Raw genomic sequence first — 13054 nt, 5'->3', positions numbered from 1 at the left:
AAATGTAAAAAGTTACATTGTGCACAAGAGTACACTAATTAGTTGTTTTCTAAAACTAACATATACTTCGCACAAACACTATATCTAATTATTTAGGAGCGTTTTAGCTCCTTTAAAATTAACAAAAAAGAATTATGTTCAATTGTGAAGGAACCCTACCTGCTACTATGCTGAAATATGAAAGGTCTAAATCAGAGAAATTAAAAATGCATATTGCTTCGTAAAAATTGGGAAGTTAGTAGGCACAACCTTACAGTATATTGCTGGTTGTCAGAAGAATAGAGATGACCTGGATGAGAATGGAAGATAGATGTCAATGGATTGACCAACCAGTCATTGCATCAGACTGATTTTCTATCATTTTTTCCTACCCTTTTCTATTTTAATTATGGAGAAAGACCGAGGAATAGGACCTAGATTGGAGGCTATGTGTAAAGACACACACATACACACACACACACGCACACACATACACACAGACTCACTCTCTCTCTCTCTCTCTGTCCTGGGTCATGCCACGAGTAACACTCATAAGGAAGTTTCTTTAGCTGTTTCATTTTGTGCGTAATTACTGCAGACAGGAAGCAGAGAAATAAGCTGGTATTCACAACTTTTATACAATGCAACATCAAGTTCAGTCTTAAAAAGTCAAAGAAGTCTAAATTCATCTGCAATCAAAGGCCTTGGAGCTGTCGGAGGTTGTTTTGAGGCTTGTTCCCTGAGTAAGAACTCTAGGATCTAGACTTTGAATAAAAGAGGGCAGTTGTGTTGTAACATGGCTTAGTGTATAACAGGGGATAAATTTGAAATATTACATAAGGCTTTCGACCAAGAAAAGCATTTCATTCTGTTGGCTTATATATCCAAGAGAAAGCAGATTTGTTTTGAGAGAGCACTAGAAAGCAAATCCCGGCTGTTTTCAGCATATGTTTTAAATTTAATAATAAAAAAAAAAAGATAGCTCCACATTGTTATTTCTTTGTCTGGTAACTATTACAAACCAGTTATGTAAGTTTAAAAACCTATAATTTTCCAATAAATTATTTTAGTTTGCCTAAAAACGCCCTTTATTTCTGAAGTTAGAAGTAATTAATCAATACTTTTGGTGCAAAATTGAGATCACTTGACCAATTTTTCTAACTGAATACTGTTTCAGTTACAAAGACATAATGAAAGAAATTAAACAAATATATAAAAGTTCAGTGAATGAATATTAGGAATGAGCTAAACTAGCCACGGTGTGTTCCAAGGAATATGCTTTTGTTAATATTAGTTAATAGGGAATTTTTGCAACAGATGATGTTAACCACAGCTCCACAGAGTCCTCAATTTCTCTAAGAAATTAAAAACATCTAAAAATGAGGTGCTCTGTGCAGTGTTTGTTTTCCAAATTTATTTGAGAATAAAATGTATGTTCTTGGCTGAGAATATTTAGGAAAAATTGGATCAACTAAATTAGTGTGATTCAATTATTTCATAAGAACCTGAGAAAAAAGAGATCTATAAATATAATTATATAAAAATAATTATTTTAACTATAATTATAATTTAATTGCAAATTTTATAATTATATATATTTACATATATTATATATACACTATATATTTTATATATATATTAATATATTTATATATATATATATATATATAATTTATTCAATCCAAACTATAAATGAGGGGAGGACAGGAACACAAAGTGACTACATTTTTCCGTATGAACTTACATTTTATGAGGGGCTGGTCACATTTTCTTATCCAGGGGACAAAACCTGGTAGGCCTAACAGGAAGAAAAATATGTTAAAGGAATTTAGCCTTTGAAGACAGAGTTGATCTGCTGAGAATGGCAGAAAGGACAGATAGTATGTTTTGGGGCCATTGAATTTATAAACTCTGGGAATTTTTCTACCCAAGGATTTACTGCTGTGTGAGAAAATAAATATCATTATTAATAAACAGTTTAGTAGGAGGTTTTCCTTACTTGCAGGTCAACACATCCTAATAAAATACTTAATTGTATTTGCCTATTCAAATTATTACATTAAAATCCATAATCTCAAGGGAGAATATTTTTAGTCAATCCAGTGATTATTAAAAGCAAAAAAACAAAAAAACAAAAAAACAATTGATTTAAAACTGACATTCATTCCTGATAATAAACTTTATAAACTGATGAAATTTATGGCCTACATACTCTATATTGAGAGGGTAGATGTGAATTTTGATGGGGTTCTTACTCTAGAGTGATATCAAACCCAGGGTCATTATTTTCTGTCACAGTAAATTTTACCTTGTGCAGTTGTTATTTTATTTTGGTTTTTAATTTGTAAAACTATACCATTGGTGGAAAACATTTGATTCAAGTAGGATTAATATAATTTTGGAGTTTCTTGATATTAAAAGGTCCCCAAAGCAGCATTCCAAAATTTTATTTTATGACCAAAAATGAATTCTTATTATACTTTTATAATCTAATAAATTGAATTACTTTCATTCAATAAACATGCATTGATCACATCACTCTTCTAGTACTTATAGACATGTGAATAAAATATAATACATAAATAAAATTTAATCTTTGATTCTTAGGGGTCCTAACTTCTGAATCTTAAACTTGGATATTGGATTATCTGTTGATTGTCTATTCTTCTTCAAGGCCTTTTGATTTTTTTTATTCTCATTAGATACACTCTTTGACTACATCAAAATTTCAGTTCTCACTGTTCTTCATTTTCTTTCAGCTTAGGAGTTCCTTAGTTGGCCTTGCTTTCTTCTTTATTCTACTCGTACCTTTTAGGTGAGCCCATAATTATTTATTCCTTTCCAAATCGCCTTAATTCCTATATAATTGTGCTGAATGTACTCTATAAATTCTGTAGTCTAAATAATCAAATTTTCTTTTCTCTGCTCCTATCCTTGAACTGTTACATTTAAGAGAAAGCTAACTAGTGACTTCTAAATAGAAATAGTGAGTCCTGTCTCTCAAAAAGCCCTTCTTTCTTTCTTTTACTCTCTAATACTACTGTCTTCCTTTAATCTATGTAATATTTTCAAGTTTCTCATATCCTCAAAGCAAAGCAGCAGCAGCAGCAGCAACAACAACAACAACAAAAACAACAAAATAGCCTTGAATAAAAACCTTTCCCTAAGAGCTGCTGCTAAATCTATGTATTTTCTAAGTCAAGCTTCCTGGAAATATAATGCAATTAGTTTTTATTTTTATTTTTTACTTTCTCCAGATGCTTTCACTGAAATCACAGCAATTTATCTTCTTCCTGTTACAGGAATTAAAAATATATATATATAAAATATATATAATATATAGGAATATATTATATATGTATATTATAGATGTACATAGTAAAATATATATTAATTTATATTTAATATATGAAATACAAATGCTTCATATGTATATATGTACATACAACATGTAAATTATATATATATGCTCCTTGTAGCAGTTTTTCCTAATGATGAGAAGCAGAGTTTAACTTTGAGTGATGACTGATCTTAATTTGAAAAATACATCATTGAACTTTTTTGTATATGTGAAGGTCAAGTTGATAATTCTAGTAACCATAAGTAACTATATAACTGTATAACCATAAGTAACATAGAAACCATCAAGTAACCATAAAAATAAAGAGGTGTTTCTCCTGGGTGTGTCACTGTTAAGGTGATAACTGATTCCTAGTTTTACCTGGTATTTGGCAACCTGGTCTCAGGGAAGGGGGAAGGTGAGGGAGAGGTTCTGAACTGAGAGGGAGCGGGGCTCAGTGTCCAAAGGCAAAGGGCTCAGTATCCGAAGGCAAAGTTTGATAGATAGTTGGGAACTCTGTTGAACTAGACTTGTCCTATAGATTTTAAGAGAAATTATGTCTGAGATCTAATTGTCTTGTTTTATAATTCCCCTTCACAACTTCTCTCCAAGCTTCAGTTATCAATCTGTTAAGGCTTGAATTGGGGTATCTAGTAGTACCTAGCCCCACTCCCATCTGTTCTCTAGAGAAACATAGAAGCAAATGTGGCATTTCAAGGCAAAGTAGAAAATCTCAGAGTAGGATTCTGAGCTTGGATGAAAAATAATTGGGAGATTTAAAGTACTTCTTAGAGAAATTTAAAAATGTTAAGCAAGGGGGTTGCAGATTTAGTCATTACTAATGTGGAGATTTGAAGTTTTTACTTTAGAAAAAGTATTGAACCAAGAAGGTTATAAAACTGTTTTTTAAAACTACTTAATTAAAAATTAATCTTAGATATTATCTTTTTTTAGCCTTTAGTGCTGTTTATTGCTTTCTTAAAACTTTCTCTTTGAATTACACTAGCTAATGTTGAGTTTTGATTACTGGCAAAAGCAAATCCTGACTGAAAAAGAAATTGATTTCTAGAATTAGAACATTTAAAGTGAGAGGCTCAAGATTATGGAAGTGATTAAGTCAGTATAAGTGGAAAGGAGTGAATACCTTCTATCCCATAAGAAATAGGGTAGTAGTCTTATTCTTGGCCTTTGCATTCAGTAAATCTGGGCTTAACTCTGTTTTACTGAAAATATAGCGACAAATCATCCCAGGTTGCCCAGGAAGGTCTCAGTTTTAGCACTGAAAGTCTCCTGTACAGGGAAACTCCTCAATCCTGCACAAACCAAGATGGTTGGCCACACTAGTTTTGGATAAGCCTAAGTTCCCTTCCTTGTAAATTGGCATAGTAATAGTTCCTATGTCCCATAGATATAAGAGAAACTAAATTACTTGAAACAATGTTATGTATACTTAATATATACAGCTGAGTGCTTTAAATATATGTTCATATGTATATAAATATATAATTCAGTATCAAGTCTGGCAGTCTAAATGTTAGCTAAGTTATCATTATAAATATTTATCCTTATTTTCATGGGTAGAACATAGTATTTCCTGTTGTGCAAGTTAAACAGTTGGTAAACTGGGCATTTTTGATATATATCATACACACTGAGATTGAAGCTATATGCCAAATGGCTACTTTGTGTGAGTTTTAATGGAGTTCAACAAAATAATAAAAAATGACATAAGCTAACCCATCTGAAAGAAGACAGAAAAGAGCAGCTTCAGTGGGCATATACCTTTGTTGAGAGATCTGTCTATGGCTGGGAATCCATGACTGTTGAAGGTCGAAAGAAATAATGTTTGCTGAGTTATGAAAGGTAAGTTTGTTGAACTATGCCACATTAGAAAATGCAATGTGACTGTCTTGGAAAAGTCAGAGGAATTGAGGATGTCTTCTGTTTTTCATATTCCAACTAAGCACCTCAACTTTGCACTCCTACCTGGTTACAGTCATGGGCAGACTTCCATGAAAAATCAGCTCTATTTTATATTGAAGTATCTAATTTTCCAATATTCCAAGATAAAATAAACTAATTTTAAACTAGAGTATTAAAAAATAAATAGAACTTCCATCATTGTTGCTCAATGCCAGAAGAGGAACAGAATCCAAATTTATATATCAATGTAATTTCTGATTTTAATTATCCAATAGAATTATCCAAAGAAAATTAATTCAACAACCTAGTAAGCTTTTGATAGAGTTGCATTTCCAGATAATCACCATGCTTGTTAAAGAAGAATTTTGTATTGCTCAACTTCTAAGGCATTCTCACCACCCTGTATACCTGCCTCAATATGAGAAGAATGAATACCGCTTGGCACCTTAATAGATGATATATAAGAGGGAGGCAATGAGGTGCTTCACCAGAAGCAGCAACTGGCAATGACCGGAACCTGCTTCACTTCCAAGTAAGTGAAAAAACAAAGTGATGTCTCAGGATCTTTCATGAAGTAAAGTACAATTTTCACCATGGCTAAGTGCATTTTTAAGATTTATCATGTACATATCTGGGGCCCGGTCTGTGAAGATTTGAACAGCTGGATATCCTTGGATCTCTCTCTAGCATGCCAAATGTTTCAAGCATTGCAGTTTCAGGGTAGCAAGACTTTTTACACGTTGGCTCAGAGTTCCTAAGGTACATGATGAGAAAGAAAGAGAAAGAGAGAAAGCAAAAGAAAGAGAAAGAGAGAATAGCACATGAAAGTCTTATGATCACTTATGATCTACCCTCTGTAATAACTGAGTGTCACGTTTGCTGCATTCTATTGGTCAAAGCAGCTGCAAAGGACCACCTATACTAAAATAGGAACATAGACTTGACCTTTTGATGGAAGAGTCTCAACTTCACATTATAAGACCACGTGGGTTGAAAGTTATATCGATATGGTTACCTTTGAAAAATACAATCTGCCACAGAAAGCTTTCACAGAATGATTTCAATACAAAGAGAAAAAGAGATGAAATAGGGATATGGAGAGCCCTATTGCATTTGTGTTTTGGATGCTGGTTGCTCATGAAGCATAGTTGTATTCCTGCCATTCTCCCATTGGGTCTTAAACTCGCTTCTCTTCCTTTCTTCCTCATCTTTGCGGAATTACCTTTATCAGGACTCCAGTAGTAGACAGCATGAACTGACTTATCATCCTGATACTACTCTCCATTTCCAGGAAGAGCATTTGTTACTATTCTTCCTATTCCACATTTGTAGGAGGTATCATATTTTCATAGTCCATGTTTTAGTCACATTTCGTTGGGCCCAGGTAAGTCTGATTTAAATTTGACATAGTGGTTTTCTTTTTTTCTGGAATTTTTAACATGGGAACCACATCAGCAAAATGAGGCAGTTCTTCTAAGATAGTCCATTTGAATGGCTGATGAAGAAAAAATTTCCAGAAGAAAATTTTGAAATTAGCTTTGAATTCATTGTGTTTAGGCATTTGTGTAATAACTATGAGGAAATATTTATGGGGGGGCAAACAACAAGAAAATATTTATCAGGGAGGAGGCGCAAACAACAACAAAAAAATGTAAAAGAGATGTAAGAGTGGTATTTAATTCATTGGCAGGAGTTAGAGTGATGTCTAATTGAGCAATATCACTTTCAGTAACAGCTTCCTTTTAATTAGTTTTCCAAGTGCAGATTTTAATCTTTTCAATGTGATGCTCCAGTAAATTCATAGATGGGCATCCTAAGAACAGTTAAAATTCAAAGTACATAAAGATAAATAGACAAATAACTTTGTGTTTTGATAAAAATAACTTTTATTGTAACTTAGGTCTACTTTTCCTGAGAGAGTGTTTCAGCTCAGCCTAATGGGTGGCTCATATTTGTTGAACAAGATGCTGCTTCTTAATGTTTGGAAACATAGACTGCATATGCTGTTTCCCATGTAACACATCTCATGCAGTACATTTATCTACAGCCCTTCATTGGCAGGAACTTTTAGAAGCTCCTGAATGTCACTTAATTCCTGAGAACAATGACCTCTTGCAGCTGTCTGAGGAGAGGGCAAGGAAATAGAAGCTCATGCTTTCACTCTGCCAAGCCAGGAATGTTGAAGCTAAAATACCATATTAGGGTAAATACAGATATGGAAACATGGCAAAATGTAAAGGAACATATAACTGAAAATAGAGGGAATATTTAAGAAACTGAACTAGAACTTAAGAGGCAGGTATTCAGAGTAGCACTTCTGAAGTTGAGCCTATTTGTAGGCTGTTTTAAGATGGACAGAGATCTTCTGATCTTTATTTGCTTCCTGTAATCTACTTAGACTTCAAAGAACAACTTTAAGGCCCTCAAATTTTGATTGCCTACTTCAATATGTTGCTGAAAATTGACTATCAATTTACTACCTTGCTGGGTTAAAGATTTGATAATGTACTTCAAAGGTTTCCTATGAAGTTACTTCACTCTTCTAAGTTCAAAAGAATACTACTATACCTCATCTGTGTAAATATTTCATAATTAGAAAAGCCCCTTACCACAAATAGTTAAAAAATAGGCACAAAACTACAGAATAGTTAAAAATCCAAAATAAGTATAAATTAAGCTCTTCATTTGTTTCTATAATCATATATTCGAGGAAATGAAAGAATTTTACCCATTTCATCTCTAAATTTAGTTTGTTTTCTTTTCTCAATGAATGGACTGTATTCTGTCAGTTGAGTATGCAAAATTATTCTATTTGGGAAATTTTCAGGAAGAGTAAGATTCTTAAATAAATAAATTTAATGGATATAGGAAAAGTACCAAGAAAGAATTTTACGGGATTAAGAAACAGAGAGAACAAGTTTTGAATCATGAGAAACTCTGAAAAATAAGAATGTTAAAAAGATGTCAAAGAAGGAGAAGAATTACATAGGCTTTTCAAACTCTGGTGTTTGATGTCATAAAAATAGAAATACAAAGGTGAATGAAATGAAAATAACTCTTCCTGAAAATCTTCACAAATAGAATATTTTTGTATACTCGAGTGACAGAATAGAGGCCATTCATTGTGATAAGAAAACAAACTAGATTTAGAGATGAAAGAAGTGGGACAAGAAGACAGGAGAGAATTGTCAGTACTGAATGTAAAACTCCTTAAAAAACATAAGTTTATGTACAATGTGTTGAGTCTTCCAGTACAAACCTGCATTTTTTTTCAAGCGGAAAAATAAAAACAAGGAAAAATCATTCAAATGAATTTTTTTTTTGTTAGTTTGTTAATAGTAGTGTTTGACATAAGTAAAAGAAAATCCCTCCTTGCCCAATTTATTTTCATTTGGCTACCAGAGTAGACAGTTCACTGTCCTCTTTTCCTCTTTCTTCAATGAATCTTCCTTTCCAGTCCACTGGATGGCTCCTCCTCCCATTACCTATTTCTATTCAGATTCCACAGGGCTCCATTCACAGTCCTAATCTTCTCTCTATCTCCATTCTTCTTAAGTAATCACAAGTTGCATGCATTTAAAAAGCAGTTGCAAACTAATGACCTTCAAATGTCTCTCCCCATCTTATATCTATTTCCAACAGCAAAACTGATACCTACCTCAAGATAGGCATCTTGAATTTAATATATCATAATCAGAACTGTTGATTTCTCACCCACATGTCCTTATTTCCTCAGTTTTTCATACATCAGAAAAGTACATCCCCATTCACTCTTATTCATTCAAAACCCTAAAAGAAACAGTTTTACTGTGAAACCAATGAAATCTAAGTTTCAAGGTCTTATGTTTGCAAAACCTCATTCCAATAATAAGGGTCTAGTTTATATTTGTAATGTTGTATTATTTGGTTAAGAGGGCCATTGAAACTATTTAAGCTTTGAATCTCACCAAATCCTGAGCAATCTTTGCTAGGGAGTCCTTCTTGTCTTCTTTAATTCCCTCAAACTTCACAATCTGTCCACCCTCAAATTCTATCAGCTCTATCATCAAAATGCATCCTTAATCTAATGAATTATCACCAGCTCCATCCAAAAACCCTAGTTAGGTCAATATCATCTCACCTTGATCATTGAAACTGCTTCCTTTCTGACTGCCTTGCTTTAATTCTTTCTATAGTTTTTCTCCAAAAATACTTTAAAAATATAAATTGATTGCATGCAATAATTCTGAACAAAATGCTAACACATCAAATCCAACAATGTATAAAAAGAATTATACACCATGACTGAGTGGTATTTATTATCATTGCATGACCAGTCATGCAATGACGATTCAGCATTCAGAAATCAATTGATGCAACCCATCTCATCAATGGAATAAAGAAGAAAAATCATATGATCATATCAATAGATGCAGAAACGGTGTCTGACAAAATGCAATATCAATTTATCATAAAAATGCTCAGGAAACTAGAAATAGAAAGAATCTTCCTCAACTTGATAAAGAACATATTTTAAAAACTTACAGCTAACATAATAGGGAGAAGCTAGAATCTTTTGCACTAAGATTGTGAACAAGGCAAGAGTGTCCTCTCTCATCACCTTTTTTCCACATTTTACCGAGAAAGAAAAAAGCATACTTATTTGAAGGAAGAAATAAAACTGCCTTTGTTCACAGTGATGTGACAGTCAGTGAAGAAAATCTGAAAGAATCAACAAGAACATCCTAAAACTAATAAGCTACTATATCAAGGTTGCAGGATACAAGGATAATAATACACAATCAATTTTGTACATGCCAGCAATGAACAAGAGGAATTTGAAATTAAAAACACAATACCATCCATATTAGCATCTCCCACAAAAGAAATTCCTAGGTATGAATCTAAGTCTCTCTCTCTGTCTCTCTCTCTCTCTCTCTATATATATATATATATACACACACACACACACACACACATACTATATATATATATATATATAATCTATTTGAGGAAAACTACAAAACTCTGATTTAAAAAATCAAAGTTGAACTAAATAAATGAAGAGATATTCTATGTTTATGGAATGAAAGACTCAATGGTATCAATCTATTCATTCTTTGCAAATTGAATTATGGATTCAAAGCAATCACAATGAACATCCCAGTCAAGTTGATCTTTGACTGGATAGCTGACAAACTGCAATTCTGAAAGGGTAATCTTATCAATAGAGTCTAAATGTGCAACAGCCAACACAAAGTTGGAGAAGAAAAAAGTTGGAGGACTGAATCTACTGACTTCAAGACTTACTATAAAGCTACGGTAATCAAGACAGTGTGGTACTGACAAAAGAATAGACGACATGGCAGGGTGCGGTGACTCACGCCTGTAATTCCAGCACTTTGGGAAGCTGAGGCAGGCAGTTCGCCTGATGACTGTCTAGGAGTTATGAGTTATCAGGCCTGGTCAACATGAAAGCAAAGACTCTGTCGTACTACTTAAAAATGACAAACAGTTAGCTGGGTGTGGTGGCATGCACCTGTAATCCCAGCTACTTGGGAGGCTGACGCAGGAGAATTGTTTGAACCTGGGAGATAGAGGTTGCAGTGAGTCAAGGACTAGTATCCAAAATCTACAAATAAGCCTTAAAGCTCAAAGCTCAACAGTAAGAAAATAAACAACCCAATTTAAAAAATGGGCTAAAGTCCTTCACTAATGCCTTGCCACAAAAGATATATAGATGGAAAGGAAGCATATAAAACCTGCTCCACATCATAATTCATCAGATAAATGCAAACTAAAACAACACTGAAATATTATTACATAACACTTAGAATGCTGAAAATTCAGAATACTGAAAAGACCAAATGCTGGCAAGGATGTGGAGCAGCAGAAACCCGCATTCATTGCTGGTAGAAGTACAAAATGGTAAAATCACTTCTTTGAAAGATTGTTTGGTGTTTTCTTATACAATTAAACATTCTTGCCATATGATCCAGTAGTTGTGATTTGGTATTCATCCAAAAGACTTGTAAACTTATATCCATATAAAAACTTGCCCACAGATACTTATAGCAGCTTTATTTCTAATTACTAAATCTTGGAAGCCATCAAAATGTCCTTCTCAAGGTAAATGGATATGTAAACTGTTATATCTAAACAAGGGAATACTAAAAAAAAAAAAAAAAAAAAGAGAATTTATCAAGTCAGGAAAAGGGATAAAGGAAATTTAAATGCCTTTCACTAAATGAAGAAAAGCTAAATATGGTATGATTTTAACTATGTGACATTCTAGCAAAGGCAAAGCTATAGAGACAGTAAAAGATCAATGATTGCCAGGGGTTATGGGAAAAGGGGGTATGAAAAGGCAAATCACAATAGGTTTTCAGGGTAGTGGAAATAGTCTATATGACATTATAATGGTGGATTCATGCCATTATACATTTGTCCAAACTCGCAGAAGCTACACCACCAAGAATAAACCTTAATGCTAAACTATAGGCTTTGAGTAAAAATGATTTGTCAATGTAGTTGTTCACTTGTATCCAATGCACCACTCTGATGGAGGATGTTCATAAAGTGGGAGGCTATTCATGTGCAGGAGCGAGATAGATGGACACATTTCGTACCTTCCTGTCAAGTTTGCTGTGAGCCTAAAACTTCTCTAAAAAAACAGAATATTTAAAAAGTAAGTAAAAATACTGAGCTTTTAGAAATTTTATAAAACAATGTATCAATAAATATAAATACATACATATAAATAATGTTGATGAAAACCTCTTGTTCAAAGCCCTCTAGTGATTTCCTACCATACTAACAGTAAATCCCAAATTCATGTACTCCAAGCCTACAGTCCATCATTTTTACCATCTTATATATCCAGAGGTAGTATAATATAAATTCGAGAGAGGAAATTTGTTTTTTGGTCTTCTATTTCTATATCCTAGATAACTATCTGGCATCTTAATAGGCATTAAGCAAATATTTGTTGAATTAAGAATATTGAAAAAAAAATTCTGTTTTGTAGCTGTTCTATTGGAATCTTATTTTGTCAGCATTTCTAGAAGTGACTACCTGTATCTCAGTTAACCTACTGATTCAATATTTTCCAAAATTATTGTTCTGTAAATTATTTTCCTTGCTTCTATGCAACTCTTTGACACTGCCCTAATTCATCTGGGCTGCATGTAATTTTTGTATTTATACATACGGTGTTCCTGGAAACAAGAATGGAAATTGAACATATAAAAGTACTTTTTTTTTTTTTTTTGTCACAAATCCTCTAGAGAAAAATGGGGGTTCATTTTCAGGTAATAGAAGTATATTATAAAGTGCTTATACTATTAGCTATGGATGCTTTCACATGTTTATGATATTTTAAAAAAGAAACAAAAAACAAAAGGCTTATATAAAAACAAATAGAATTAACTACCTCTGTATTAGGTATCATTGCCTTGTAACAAATTACCCCCCACAATTAGTGTCTCAAAACAACAAACATATACTGTTTCAACACTTCCTAGGGTAAGAAATTGGGAGTGGCTTGGGTGGTTCTAGTTCAAGGTCTCTCATGAGGTTGCTGTCAAATTGTCTGCCAGGGCTACCGCTGTCTCAAGGCTCAATGGAGGCTGGAAAGTGCACTTGGCAGATCACTCACTTGGTTGTTGCTAGGCTTTTAGTTCCTTGGTGGCTGTTGCCCAGAGGCCCCAGGACTCTCCATAGGGCTGCTTACAACATAACATCTAGCTTTCCAGAGTGAATAATACAAGAGAGAAAGAAAAAATAAGAGCAAGGATTTACCATGGCAAACCTCTTGTATACACTCCTCTAACG

The sequence above is a fragment of the Papio anubis genome, chromosome 8 (assembly GCF_008728515.1).
Source record: "Papio anubis isolate 15944 chromosome 8, Panubis1.0, whole genome shotgun sequence".
Classification (NCBI taxonomy): domain Eukaryota; kingdom Metazoa; phylum Chordata; class Mammalia; order Primates; family Cercopithecidae; genus Papio; species Papio anubis.
Note: the sequence above shows the minus strand (reverse complement) of the source record.